Below are 13,571 nucleotides of genomic sequence, written 5' to 3'. Positions count from 1 at the left end.
AACTCCTCCCCCCCCGAGTCCCGGGCTGGGGCGTGGGGGTGGAGAACTCGGAATAGCGGGGGAGGGAACGGTGTTGGGGACCCCAGCGGGCGACAAACCGGTTCGCCTCTCCCGAGAGTCGAGGCGGGGAGCCGGGAACAGCTCTGTCTCCTCCTCTTCACCCTCTCCCTTCCTCTCTTTCCTCCGCCTTCTCCCTGGCGGGGACACACCTCCTCCAACTTTCTCAGCCTGTACTTGCTTCTCCCCCGCGCTGGCAGCCACTGCCTGCGCCTCCTCACCCTCAGAGCCCCCCACCCCTACTCCGCTTGCCCCTCTGCTCTCGGCTCCATCCACCCCCATGGAGGCGACCCGGCCCGCCTCGCCACTCCGGGTCTGAAAGGTCCTTACGGAACTGCCTCCAGGAGACTCCTTCCTCACGTTGGGCACTTGCCGGTAGGTAAGTCTCCGATCGGGCATACCTGCGCCATCGAGATGTGTGCGCGTGCGGGGTCGAGGCTGGGGGTGGGGGGCGGCGAGGGTAACAAATGGGGCTGGAGGGTGTAACACAGAAGCAAGAGGAGTTAGGCATTCCTACGGGATGGGGCAGTGTAGTGGAAAGAACTAGTTTCGGGGGGGTGTCAGAAAAAGGAGTTCTGGTTCTGGTCCTGGTTCTGTTACGAACTAGCTCTGTAAACTTAAGCAAGACACCTCCATCACTCCCAATCCCCGCCTCAGTTTCCTCATTTTTAAAATAAAGGAACTGGACTGCATGTTATACTTTACTTCTGATCTAAAGGCTCTTCCAAGGCTCGCTATGCGGTTCTGTAGATCATTTCCGATTTGACATTCTAGGATTCTATGAAGATATGAAGGTGGGATATGATAGAAGTCTCAAAGATCTTTATCTCTTGGAAACAGAAAATTTCGCAGGGCAATTGTTCTCTTAAATAGTATAGAGTACTGGATTTTTTTTTTTGGGGGGGTGTACTATAAAATACTGGATTTAAAGTTAGGAAGACCTGGGTTCAAATCTTGCCTCAGATACTCACTAATCATGTGATCCTGGAAAAGTCCCTTCTCTCAGCCTCATCTGTGAGATGAAAATGCTGGCGTTGGCCCTGCCAGATGTAAATTTATGGTCCCTGTCAGATAAATTGGGGGAGAGATTAAGAGAAAAGAGAAAATGTAGGCTCCATTAGGAACATGAGGTTGTGGTTGGGATCAGAAAGGGTTCAATGTCCTGGGTGCTGTTTCTCTGGGTTTTGGTGTTTTCTTTTTTCCTTTTCTTCCCACAGCTGAGGATTGCCTTCTTGGTAGGAAAGAACCTGGAATCTTAGCAGATGTGAGCTCCTTAAAAGCTAGTGATTTTTAAGGAGGTTTTTGTGTGTATATATTCAAATGGATTTACAGAGTATAATGCAAGTAATAGGTTCTTTATTAAGAATAGAGATTGAATCTTTGCTTTCATTGATACAGGGAATTCCCTTGAGGAACCTCCTAATGCAGGTTAGCAGGACCTTGTTAGCAATTTATATTCTTACAGAGTTGCCTAGAGCACCATGAAATTGGGGGTCTTCTCAGGATCACACATTTATTTACATATATATATACATACACATGCACACACATATATACACATAACATATATACATATGTATATTATACAATAATATATATCTTTATCTTTATATATGTATATAGCTATATAGATACATATATACACATATATAGCTATATAGATACACACACATATATAGGTATACACATATATTAAATCCCCACACATGTATGTGTGTGTATAATTCAGAGGTCAGACTTGGATCCAAGTCTTTCTAACTTTAAAGCCAGATTTATCTACAACATACTGTTGATATTTTAAATAGGCACTCTTTTTGGATTAAAATTAGGCTTTCGATACCTGATGAGGAAAAAAAAGGAAATTTTAATATCAGTATTAGAAGAGAATTTGGAACACAGAGTATCAGAGCTTGAGGAATATTTGAACATAGAATGTTAAATTTAGAAGGGACTTTAGAACACAGAACATAGACTGTTAGACCTGGAAAGAACCTGGAAACTTCTAATGCCAGATCTGGGTTTGAACATGCATGAATCTACTTGTCTCAACTCAGTGTTTCAGGGCAAGCAGTCAGGGTGGGGCTCTGGGGGGGGGGGGGAGAACATTGCCAACTTGTGTCCTCAGAGGGTTATCTGCAATAAGTGTGATTAGGGGAAGTGTCCAGGGATGTGAGTCAGTAGAAAAATGTGCATCAAATCTAAGTGCTGATACACAAGTGGGAGTCATATTGGAAACTATTAGGACTTATAATGCCAATAAATCTAACCAATATGTGTTTAGTGCCTACTATGTGCAAGACACTATCTGCTTGGTTTGTGTGGAGTGGGGAGAGGGGGAAATGCAGAAAGAATACCTGCACTTGTGATTCTAGGTAGAACTGCTTGCCTTGTCCAACTAGACCAAGGTTGATTTTGGCTATTGAGCAATGATGTGTATGTATCTCTTATATGTCTGATGGGAGGGGGGGCAAGCCTGTAACCATGGGAGCAGAGTTTCTTACCAAGGTGTGAGAATTCAGGGAATATTGAATTATTGCATAGGACTTATTCAGTCCTTGGATATCTGGGCTAGTTGTCTGGGTTAGTTAGTGCCTTAGGCTGTCCTAGAAGAGGCACACTCACTGGATATACTCAGATGGTCTTTAATCTATCCTGAGCTATTGAATTTATTTTTATGTTCAGTCTCTTGAAAGCTGAGTTGGGATAGGAGGCTAATTGCATTATCAGGGTTAAAAGACCGAAGAGGTTATCTAATCCACTCATTCAATCCCTTTTACAGAAAAAGAAACTGAGATCCAGAAAGGTCTCACAATCATAAGGAATATAAAATATTACTATTATTGTTACTGTGGAAATCACTTCTCCCAAGTTTTCTGATGTGCTCATAGTTATCCTTCCCAAGCTTTCCTCTCAGATATTCTCAGAGTAAGTTTAAGGCCTGGTATGCATCAAGAAGCTTGAGCTTCCTTCAGTTCCTTCCTGCCTTGCTTACCTTCCTCAAGACTTTCTCATATTTTATGGCTTGAATCCGTCTGGAAGTAGGTAGGGGCAAATCAGTTTCTCCTCTCCCTCTTCCCAATAGAGCGCCTTAGAGCTCCTTGAGATAATTTGGGCATAGAGGGTACCCATTTTACAGCTTTGATTGCAACCAATCATTAGCCTGGGACTTAGAGAGAGAAAGAAGCCTGTTTTTAGCCTCAGGCAACTGTAGCCGTAGCTATGTTGGTCTCTGATTTGGCTCCATGACTCTTCTCACTGAGGATTAATTGTGTCACAATTGATTCTCAAGGCTGAGTTTGGGGTAAGAGCAATGAAGACTGATGGAAGGGGAAATACAAGACTTTGAGAGATGAACCAGAGAAGAAATGTCGAGATTCTAACTGGGATGCTGTATATTGAAGTGGGTGACAGGAGACCTCAGTCTGGATCCAGGTCCTGCTAAAGACTTATTTTATGATCATTTGGAAACTGCTTCCCCTCTCTGAGCCTTGATTTATTTCTTCCTTTGTAAAATGAGATTAATAATACCTGCCATTGCCTTCCTGGGATAGTTGTATAGCTTAAAAGATAATGGATGTGAAATCAAGGTGGAAAAAATTAAGTCCTATGTCTTACAGCTGTTGTCATTGCAGTCTTGCTTTTCCCATGCTTCTTGCTGAACTAGTGGCCACTCTTCCTGAATTCTCCCCTAAGATGTTCTCAAAGTGAGCTTAAGATTTGGTGTGCACCAAGATACTGGGGTTGTCTCTAACCACTTTTTTTTTTTTTTAACCCAGCTCCCTCAACACTTGCCCATTTCTTAATGGGCTTGGTTCATCCTGGAGGTGAGTCACTCCACTGTCACCCCACTGTAGCTGGGGAACAGCTTCATCTCTGATGCCTCTGACTCTTGTTTGCTGAGGTCAGGAACTATGTGGAATTACTTCCTTTTGCAACAAATACTCATCATTATTATTTCACGAAGTTTTAACTAGACAACTTTCCCAGTCCAAGAAGATTCGATTCCATGATTTGGTAGTGAAATTCCTCACTGAGTCTCTACAGACTTCTTTAGAAATATATTTTCTTCTTTTAATTTTCCTACTTCTGTCAGGGGCATTCCTGTTCCCATTTGAACCTGTGTTCAAAACTTCGGATACATCCTTAACTTTCATCTCTCCATGTGCCACTCTGCCCCCCCCCCATTTCTAATCATTCTCCAATTATATCAGTTCTAACTCTTCTTGAATCCATCTACTAGATTCATGCTTGACAGTGAGTTAATCCAGTTATATTTAGTTCAGTCAGGATTTATGATCTGACTCCTAAGTGCAGGGTGCTAGGCTAGGTGCTAGACACACAGAGATAAAAAAGAAAATTACTCTCTGACCTCAGAGTACTTACATTTTACTGGGGAGGGAGGTATAGTCTGTACAACATAAAAACATATAAGTAAATACAAGATATTTTGAGAGAGGAGAGTACCCTAACAATGAGTTAATCATTGTTTCAATAATTCAATGTCACCAGATACATTGTCCTCCTAGTTCTCCTCTCTTCACTTTGTAGCAGTTCATGAATTTCTCCAAGTTTTTCCAAAAGTATCCTGCTCATTGTTTCTTATAGAACAATAATATCATATCACAATCACATACCACAGCTTCTGCAACTATTCCCCAATAACGGGCATCTCCTCAATTTCCCATTCTTTACTATAAATATTTTTTTGTAGGCATAGGTCCTTTTTCCTTTTCCTTTGATTTTTTTTTTTTTTTGATTTACAGACTTAATAGAGATAGTGTTGAGTCAAAGGGCATGCACAATTTTTATTTCTTGGACATTCACTGTAGGTCTCCTAACTAGTTTCCATGCATTCACACTGCCCATTTCCAATTCATTCTGTATATATTACCAAAATAATTTTCCTAATGAAAATTTCTTGTTCAGACACCATCACTGCTGCCTATTCAGCCTCTACATAGTACATTCAAGGCTCTATATAGTTTGGCTTGAAACTAACTTTCGAGGTTTATCTCATATTGTTTTCCTTTGCATACTCTACATAGTTAAACTGGACTATTTACCATTCCTTGGGTTCATTCTGTTTTCTCCTGCATCCACGAATTTGTGCATTTCATTCTCTGTCCCTAGACCATACCCACCCTACATCTCTATTTGGTGATTTCCTTCTCTTCCTTTGCAGCCCAATCAGATACGAGTTCCTTCATGGGACTATGCTTGATCCCAGTTTCTATCCCTCAGTTCAAAGTGATCCTTCCTTAATTTTTCCAGCCTTTCTGCCCCCTCCTATTCATTTATCCCATTCTATCATGTGTTGTTTATCTACATGCCTTTTCTCCTATTATTATTATTAATAGGTAGTAATGACAATAATTGTAGCTGACATTTACATAATGTTTTAAAGTTTACAACATCCTCATTATAACTCTGTGAGGAAGGTAATACAAACATCATTATCCCCATTTTATAAATGAGAGTATTGAGGCTTGGAGAAGTTAAGTGACTTGTCTAGGGTCACATAACTAGTAAATGGTAAAATTAGGATTCTGAACCAGCTCTTTGGGCTTCATTTCTGGGGCCTGTTGGTAGCACAGTGCCTAACACATAGCTGGCATTTAATAAATGATTGTTGACTTGCCTGGGTACTGGGTGATTTTTCATCTTTGTCTGCTTAGTCCTATTCACTAGGGGATTCTAGAAATCATTCTAACCCCCTCATTTTATATATAAAGAAACTGAGGCCCAGAGAGTGAGGTGTAAGGAAAGTGTAGGAGCTTACAAAATTAGAGAGTCCATATGGCTAATTCCTTATCTAGAGGTCTAGGAACAGTGTGTGTGTGGGGGGGGAGGGAAGAACTCCCAGGAAAGAGTTCATTGGAATTCCCATTAGGCTCCGAAGCCCACACTGTTGGCTTCCATGCCTGTTGAACTGGACTGTTCATGCCACTTGTGTGACGATGTTAACTTGTGCACATGGGCTTATGAGTCCATAGGTATCCAAGCAGTTGGATTCCCCTACAGTCCCTCCTAATTATCTGAAGAACCAACAAGTCATTCAGGTCTTTCAGAAAGCCAGTTCACTCTAATTCAGCCCTGGGATCCTAGAGTGAGAGAGGTAACTGCCAAGGTAGTAGTTAGGAGTCCTAGAATCACAGTATCTCAGAGGTATTAAGGTCCATAGGAGGACCTTGAGTTTAACAAATACCTGAGTAGAGATCTATTTTTCATCATTCCATAGTGACTATTAAGCTTCTTGGATACTCCACTTTTTAAAAACTCATTGTTATAGACATCCCATTCCACTTTGAAACAGCTTGAATTATTCAGATACTTTTCCCTTTTTTGTTATCATTCAGTAGTTTTAGTCTCTGCAACTCCATTTGGGTTTCCTGGGCAAAGATATTGGAGTGGTTTTGTCATCTCCTCTGCTGACTCATTTTACAAATGAGGAAACTGAGGCAAACAGAGTTAAGTTACTTGCCAGGATCACATAGCTATAAATGCCTAAATTACAATTTGATCTCAGGTCTTGCTGCTCCAGATTTAGTACTCTATCCACTGCCCCATTAAGCAGTTTACTTTTCCCTTTGCCAAACTCTAATCTTCCTCCTTACAACTTCCATTCACTGCATTTAATTTTCCCTTCTGGGGCCACTGGAACAGCTCTAATTTTTCTTCCATAGGCCAGATCTTTAAAGCTTGGATCATCTTCCCTTTTCTGGTATCTTGTTCTGGTTTGGTATGGGTCTGAAATTTTTTGATTCCTGAAACTAAAACGTTTGTTCTTCCTGATCTTGGGAGCAATAGAGTTGTGATCAGAACTGTGTTGTTACATAACTCTGGGATGTTGATTTCTTGATAGGTGGAAAATTTAAATTTTAAGGACTGTAAGTGGGATGGATATGGTCATGGCATCCAAGCCATGGAAAAAGATAGGGATCTGCTGGTTGGGATGGAGATGCTGAAGAATAGAAAGGGCACATAGATAAGTGAAATACCTCATGAATATAAAAGAGGAAAGATCCCCAATGATGTATGGTAGATTGAAAAGGACCCTGTGTGGGTTAGGGTTATGAGCCTGGCTCAACCATTCATTTGCTGTGTAATATCAAGTCACTGTTTTAGTATTCCATTATATATTGGGTTTGTGGTTCTATCTCTCCCACTGGGTTACAGTTCTCTGAAGTCATGAGACTTGCAGTATATTTTTAAACATTTCCTTTTTTCTACTCCTCCTCTACTCCCCAGTTTTGTCTCTGCATGACTAGTATTGGGGTCCTGAACAGAAGGATCGATTGATTATTGTTGCAAACAGGGCATCTCCTCCCAGACTGTAAACTCTATGAGGGCAAGAACTGCATTTTATCCAAAATTTTTCTTTCCCCATTATCTACTAATGACTTTCTCATGCTATAATATTCACTTACTAAATGTCTGGGGAATAGTTGAATGAATGAATGAAAGAATAAATGAGTGAGGCTATAAACAATGGCACCTGTTTCTATAATGTTCCACAGCGTATGTATGAAATACTTTGCCACAGAATCCTCATCATGTAGATAGATAGTACAAGTATTGTTATCTTCTCTTCAGAGATGAGAAAATAGTAGCTAAAGTGGTTTAGGATTATGATACTTAAAGCTGGGAGGTATTATAGAGATCATAAAAAGTCCAAACCTCTCATTTTGCAGATAAGGAAATCTAGGCCCAGACAAGAAAAATTAATTTGTCTAGACAGGCTAACTTCATATGTTTTGGAGCCAAGATTTGAACTCATGTCTTTTGTTAGCTGGCTGGGGCAGTGTGTAGAGCACTGGGTCTGGAGTCAGGAAGACCTGAATTCATATCCAACCTCAGACAAAAATTAGCTGTGTGAGTCAGTTAATACTGTTTGCCTCAGTTTCCTCATTTGTAAAATGACTGGAAAAAGAAATAGCAAATCACTTCAGTATTTACAAAAAAACCAAACCAAAACAAAAAACAACCCAAATGGGATCATAAAGAGTCAAACATGATTGAAAAATGACTGAACTACAATTTCTGACTGTAGTTTTGTGTTCATTCTATAATGCCTGACTTTTGAAGGAAATAAAAACTTTTTTTTTTTGAAGTTTTGGAATTACTAGGATGGGGGTGAGCATGAGGTTTCTGGTGCTGACAAGTTTTTGAGAATATTAAGTCAACAAGAACAAACATTTATTATTAATAACAGCAATAGTAATAGCTAGCATTTATATATCCCCTAATGTACCAGACACTATAAAAATTCTATCTACTTGATCCTCATAACAACCTTAAGTACTATTAGCATCCCCATTTTACAGTTGAGGAAATTGAGGTAGGCAAAAGTGACGTGACTTGTTCAAGTTCACATAGCTAGTAAATATCTGAGAGGAGATTTGACTACTGGGCCACTCAGATTCCTCCACTTACTGTTGTATCAGACACTGTGCTAAGGGTTAGGAGTATAAAGAAAGGCAAAAACATGGACTATGCCCTCAAGAAGCTCACATTCTACTAGGGGAGACAATGAGTAACAGCTAGATAAATTTAAGATTTATACAGTGGAAGTGGGAATTACTCTGAGAAGGGAATGCATTAACAGCTGAAAAAAAGGTCTCTTAGGAAGGTGGTATTTGAACTGAGTCTTAAAGGAAACCAGGGGGAAAAAATGGAAATGGAAGACTAGAATATTCCCATCATGGGGGGCAGCTTTCACAAGGCATGGAGACAGGAGATGGTGTGGCAGTTACAAGTAGTTTAGCATTGCTGGAATATAGAGTTTGTGGAAGAGAAGAAAATTTAAGGAACATGGAAAGGTAGGAAGGGGACCATTAAGAGCTTTAAATGCCAAAGAGAGGCGTTTATGTTTGATTCTGCAGGAAGAGAGAGAGAGAGAGAGAGAGAGAGAGAGAGAGAGAGAGAGAGAGAGAGAGAGGGAGAGGTCATTTTTATAGCAAAATCACTGTGGTAGTTAAGCAAAAGGAGGATTTTTTTTTTTTCTTTTGAGGGTTGCACAGTTAGTAAGTGTCAAGTGTCTGAAATCAGATTTGAATTCCGGTCCTCCTGACTCTATCCACCTAGCTGCCTGAAAAAAAAAGGATTGACTGGGGAGCAGATTTAAGAGAAGAGGAAGGGAGGACCAGTTGGGAGCCTGTTGTTACAGCCCAGGCAAGAGGAGTTAAAGGTCTGAAGTAAGGCTGTGACTGAGTTGAAGGAAAGGAACATATCAGAGAGATATGAAAATAGAAATGATCTGCTTAATTCCTAGATACAAATCCTAGAAAATGTTTCAAAGAGGAGCAATCACTGTGGACTCTCCTGGTTAAAGAAGGGCTGTCACGAAAAAGTGGGATGTGAGATAGGCCTTGTGTAGGATTTGCATAGGCAGTAAGAAGGCTCTGGGAAGGGAATTCTTAAGGCCAGCATTGAGAGGGGTTTTACTACTCCTCCCTCTTCACATGGATGGAGCTGGGAATCTAACCTAGGATTGCTTGATTGGAAAGCTGTTCCAGCATGCCTCAACCTGTTTGTTTGCCTGAGGTTTGCCCTAAGCTGCCCCAACTCTGCTACATCCTGGCAAAGGGGAGCCTATAGGCAGAACTGGAGAAAGCCAGAGGGGGAAGGTGGGGAAGGAGGGAAAACTGGTTGAGGGGCCAAGAGGTTCCACTTATACTTTCCTCCTCCTCTTCTCTTCTTTCATATCTCCCTTTCTGAGAACTGAGGTACATTGTGGGGGAGGGAGAGGCAGCAGGAAGCCCAAAGCTATAGAACTATCTAGTGAAACGAGGCTAACGCTGGGAGTCAGGAAATGAAAGAGCTGAGACCATGAATCAAGAGATCTGAGTTACAGTCCCTAACTTTCACTGATTGCCCCTTCTATTCCTCAGTTTCTTCCGTTGAAAAGAGAGAAGTGATTAGTTTAAGGTCAGTCACATAACCTATCAGTGTTAGAACATGGACTAGGACTTAGTTCTTGACTCACGATCTAGACTGTTTTCTGTTATACCAGGCTGCCTTCTCCCCAGGAACTTTCATGGTCACTGAGAGAACATTTTAAAAATGACTCATGAATGTTCATACCGAGCTCTGGATCTGCTTCTTCCCTTCTCTGTCACTGCCACATGCTTCCTACTGCTGCCAGAATAATCTTCATATATTTGGCCATGTCACTTCTCCTTAAAAAGCTTCAGCAACTCCCTAATGAAATTTGAGCTCATTTGCCTGATATTCAAGGCTCTCCATAATCTGACACAAGCCTCATTTTCTAATCTTATTTCACATATTCCTTTCAGTGTAAGGTAGAGACACTAGGTGCCCCGTGGGTAGAGCACTGAACTTGGAGTCAGCAAATTCTGGGTTCAAACCCAGCCTCAGATGCAAGCTAGCTGGGTGATCCTGCACTTAACCTTTGGTTACCTCTGTTTCTTCATTTTAAAATGGGTAATAATAACAGCTACTCACAGGGTAGGTGTGAGAATCAAATGAGATAATATTTGTGAAGTGCTCTGCAAACCTTAAATTTTTTCTATAAATGCTAGTGTTTTATAAATGAAATGTTCAAACTGGAAAACTCTGACTGCTCTTGAATGTTTCTGTCCCTCTTTCTCAGACTGTTCTTTATGCTTGAAATTTCCACCTGCCTGATCTTTATCTGTTGAATTCCTTAAAATCCAATTCCAGTGCCATCTCCTGCAAGAATCTCCATTTGATCCTCCCAAGTAGAAACAAACTTGCCCCATAGACTTTAGCACTTTATTTTGTGACTATCTCATGCTAACTCTGAGATTATTAATAAAATTATCAGTCACTCATTCATTGATTTCCCTGTACCATCCAATATCTCTGCTTGATGAAACTTTGATTCCCTTCTGAGAATCTGCTACCATATTATCTCCTGTGGGAAACTCTTTCTTCTCTATCAAGTACAGTGGTCTACACAGAAGATAATGATTTCTAGACTATCCTTAGCTCTTAATATCCTATTTTCACTTTCTAAGGACTTTAGTTATTCAGTGTCCTAAAGGTAATTGGCACAGGCAGCCAGGTGGTGCAATGAAAAGTGCTCTGGCCCTGGAGTCAGGAAGACTCATCTTCCTGAGTTCAAATCAGGCAAGCTGTATGACTCTGAGCAAGTCACTTAACCCTGTTTGCCTCATATTCATCTATAAAATGAACTGGAGAAAGAAATGGACAACCACTCCATTATCTTTGCCAAGAAACCCCCAAAATGGAGTCATGAAGAATTGGATGTGACTGAAATGACTGGACAACACAAAACTGATAGCTCTGACATTCTATAGTTCTATTCACTATTGAAGAATGTATGTGGGGATAAGATCCAGCTAGATAAGCTTTATCTCTAGGGAAGGCGGATGCAGTGGATCCCCAACTATCCAAGTAGCAGTGAGTAGTAAGGCTAGAATAATATTCTCACCTTCCTGTCCTTTCTGCTGTGTTTAATTGTCTTCTAGACTCTTTTGGGTCAGATGGAACTCCACCCCCTCTTCCCACCCTCATACCATCAACCTGTTGTGTGCTATTGTTTTATGATGCTCAGCTATGATTTTGGCTTGGGATGATGCATAAGATGGTAGCAGCCTAGAGAAACAGCTGAGAGGCAGCTTATCCCTCTCAATCTCTGCTGGAGCTGACTAGTTCAAATTTGACTCATAGCATAGACTTTCTTGATCCACATATTAATGTGGTGCTGCTGGCCAGGGAGTTCCATAGACAATAGATAGAGCTCAAAGGAAAGTTGGAAGCTAATAGTCCAACTACTTCATTTTAGAGTTATCAGGAGGAAAACCTAGAAAGATTGAGTGAGTTATCTAAGTTCACACAGATAAGAAGGGGAAGAGTCAGAATTCCTTGTCTAAAAATTGTTGTAATTTCCTCTGAAGTTGCTGTGGAGGTAGCCTGGGATAGTAGTTAGAGCTTTAGACTGGAGGTCAAATAATAATAAGCTGGGTGACCTAGTATAATGTTTATATAGCAAAGGCTTTGGAATCAGAGGACCCAGGTTCAAATTTTACCTATGACTCTTACTAACTTCTTGACCTAAGGAGAGTCAAGCAATCTCTCAGGTCCTCAGTTTTCTCATCTGAGAAATGGTTGTTTGTTGTTTTTAATACTTGAAAAGAATCAGAATGACATCACTATGTTAAAGTTGAATTACAGCGTGTCTGACTGTAGCTAATCCAACCCATAGGAGCTCAAATGCTCTGCCACAGGTTGGACACAAATAGTCCCTATGAACACTGGGGGTGGTTTTCCTAATTTTTCTCATCTTGAGTTTCTTGTGAGCTAATTAAAATCTACTTTGCTCGTAGAGTCCAGCACCTTCTCTGATGAGGGCATGGCATGCTGGGTGGTCCTGTGTTAGTGTCTCCTATGTGATACAATTGATTCTAAAGTTCTTGAGATACCTTAAAAGAATACTTCTTAAGAGAGTGTCCTAATATCACTTTCCTGACCACCTTGTGAACACTTGGCCTGTGTAAGTTCTCCATAAAATATTTTTTTTTTTTTGGCAAGCAGTGAACTGGATAGAGTACTGACCCTGGAGTCAGGAGGACCTGAGTTCAAATCTGACCTCAGACACTTGTGAAATGGTGGGGTTATATTAGATCTCTAAGGTACCTTCTACTGCTCAATCTGTGGTCCTATAAATTTAGCCAAATCATTTAACTTTTGGAGTTCTCAACTCCTTTATTTGGGAACCCCCGTTACCTTTTATATATAAAATAGGGGGTAATAATACTTGTGTGATCTTTGTCTCAGAAATGTAAGACTCTTATTTAAAGAGCCTTGTAAATTGATTTGTAGAGATTTGTAATATTAAAGGGACATCATTTCTGTAGCTCTGTTTATAACAACCTCTTCAGTTTGGTGATGTGCAAGCATCATTTTATCCAAACTTGTGATTTCATTACTATAAGGAATTTCCAATGCAGTTTCATCCACTGATGGAATATGGTAACTAGTCTCAATCACTCAATAAAAGTTTATTAAACACACACTCTGTTTCAGGCATTGTGTTAAGCACTGTAAGATCCCTCAAGGATCTTACAATCTAATGGAGACAACACCATATAAACAAATATGTACAAAGCAAGATAATATAGGATAAATAAATAAATAATTAACAGAGGGAAGTCACCAGAATTAAGGAGGGAAAAGCTCCCTGTAGGAAGTTGGGATTTAAGAGAAATTAGGGAGGTCTGTAGTCATTGATGAAAAGGGAGAGCATTAAAGATATGGAGGAGAGCTAGAGTTCAGAGTCGAAGTGTCTAATTCATGCAACAGCCAGAAGGTCAATGTCACTTGATCAAAAAGTATGTGTCACGGAGTAAGATAGAAGAAGACTGGAAAGGCAGGAGGCGGCAAGGTTATGAAGAGCTTTGAATACCAAACAGAGAATTTTATATTTGTTCTTAGAGACAATAGGAAACCACTGGAATTTATAGTGTGTGTGTGAGAGAAAGGGGGGAGGAAGGGAGAGAGAGAGAGAG

At 40.6% G+C, this 13,571-nt stretch overlaps 1 protein-coding gene across 2 annotated transcripts in view; it reads left to right on the top strand.

Annotated features, from left to right (window-relative positions):
- Window positions 1–214: 214 nt before the first annotated feature.
- Window positions 215–13,571, top strand: part of FAT2 (FAT atypical cadherin 2) — a 108,827-nt gene continuing 95,470 nt past the window's right edge. Inside the window, exon 1 of one of the 2 annotated variants that reach the window (XM_074291853.1) lies at window positions 215–432. The gene's annotated coding sequence lies outside the window, so the exon portion shown is untranslated. Of the gene's footprint in view, window positions 437–13,571 lie in introns of both variants that reach the window. The other variant, XM_074291852.1, reaches the window with a different exon arrangement.

Source organism: Sminthopsis crassicaudata, chromosome 2 (genome assembly GCF_048593235.1).
Source record: "Sminthopsis crassicaudata isolate SCR6 chromosome 2, ASM4859323v1, whole genome shotgun sequence".
Lineage (NCBI taxonomy): Eukaryota > Metazoa > Chordata > Mammalia > Dasyuromorphia > Dasyuridae > Sminthopsis > Sminthopsis crassicaudata.
Note: the sequence above shows the minus strand (reverse complement) of the source record. Positions and strands in the feature narration are given on the sequence as shown.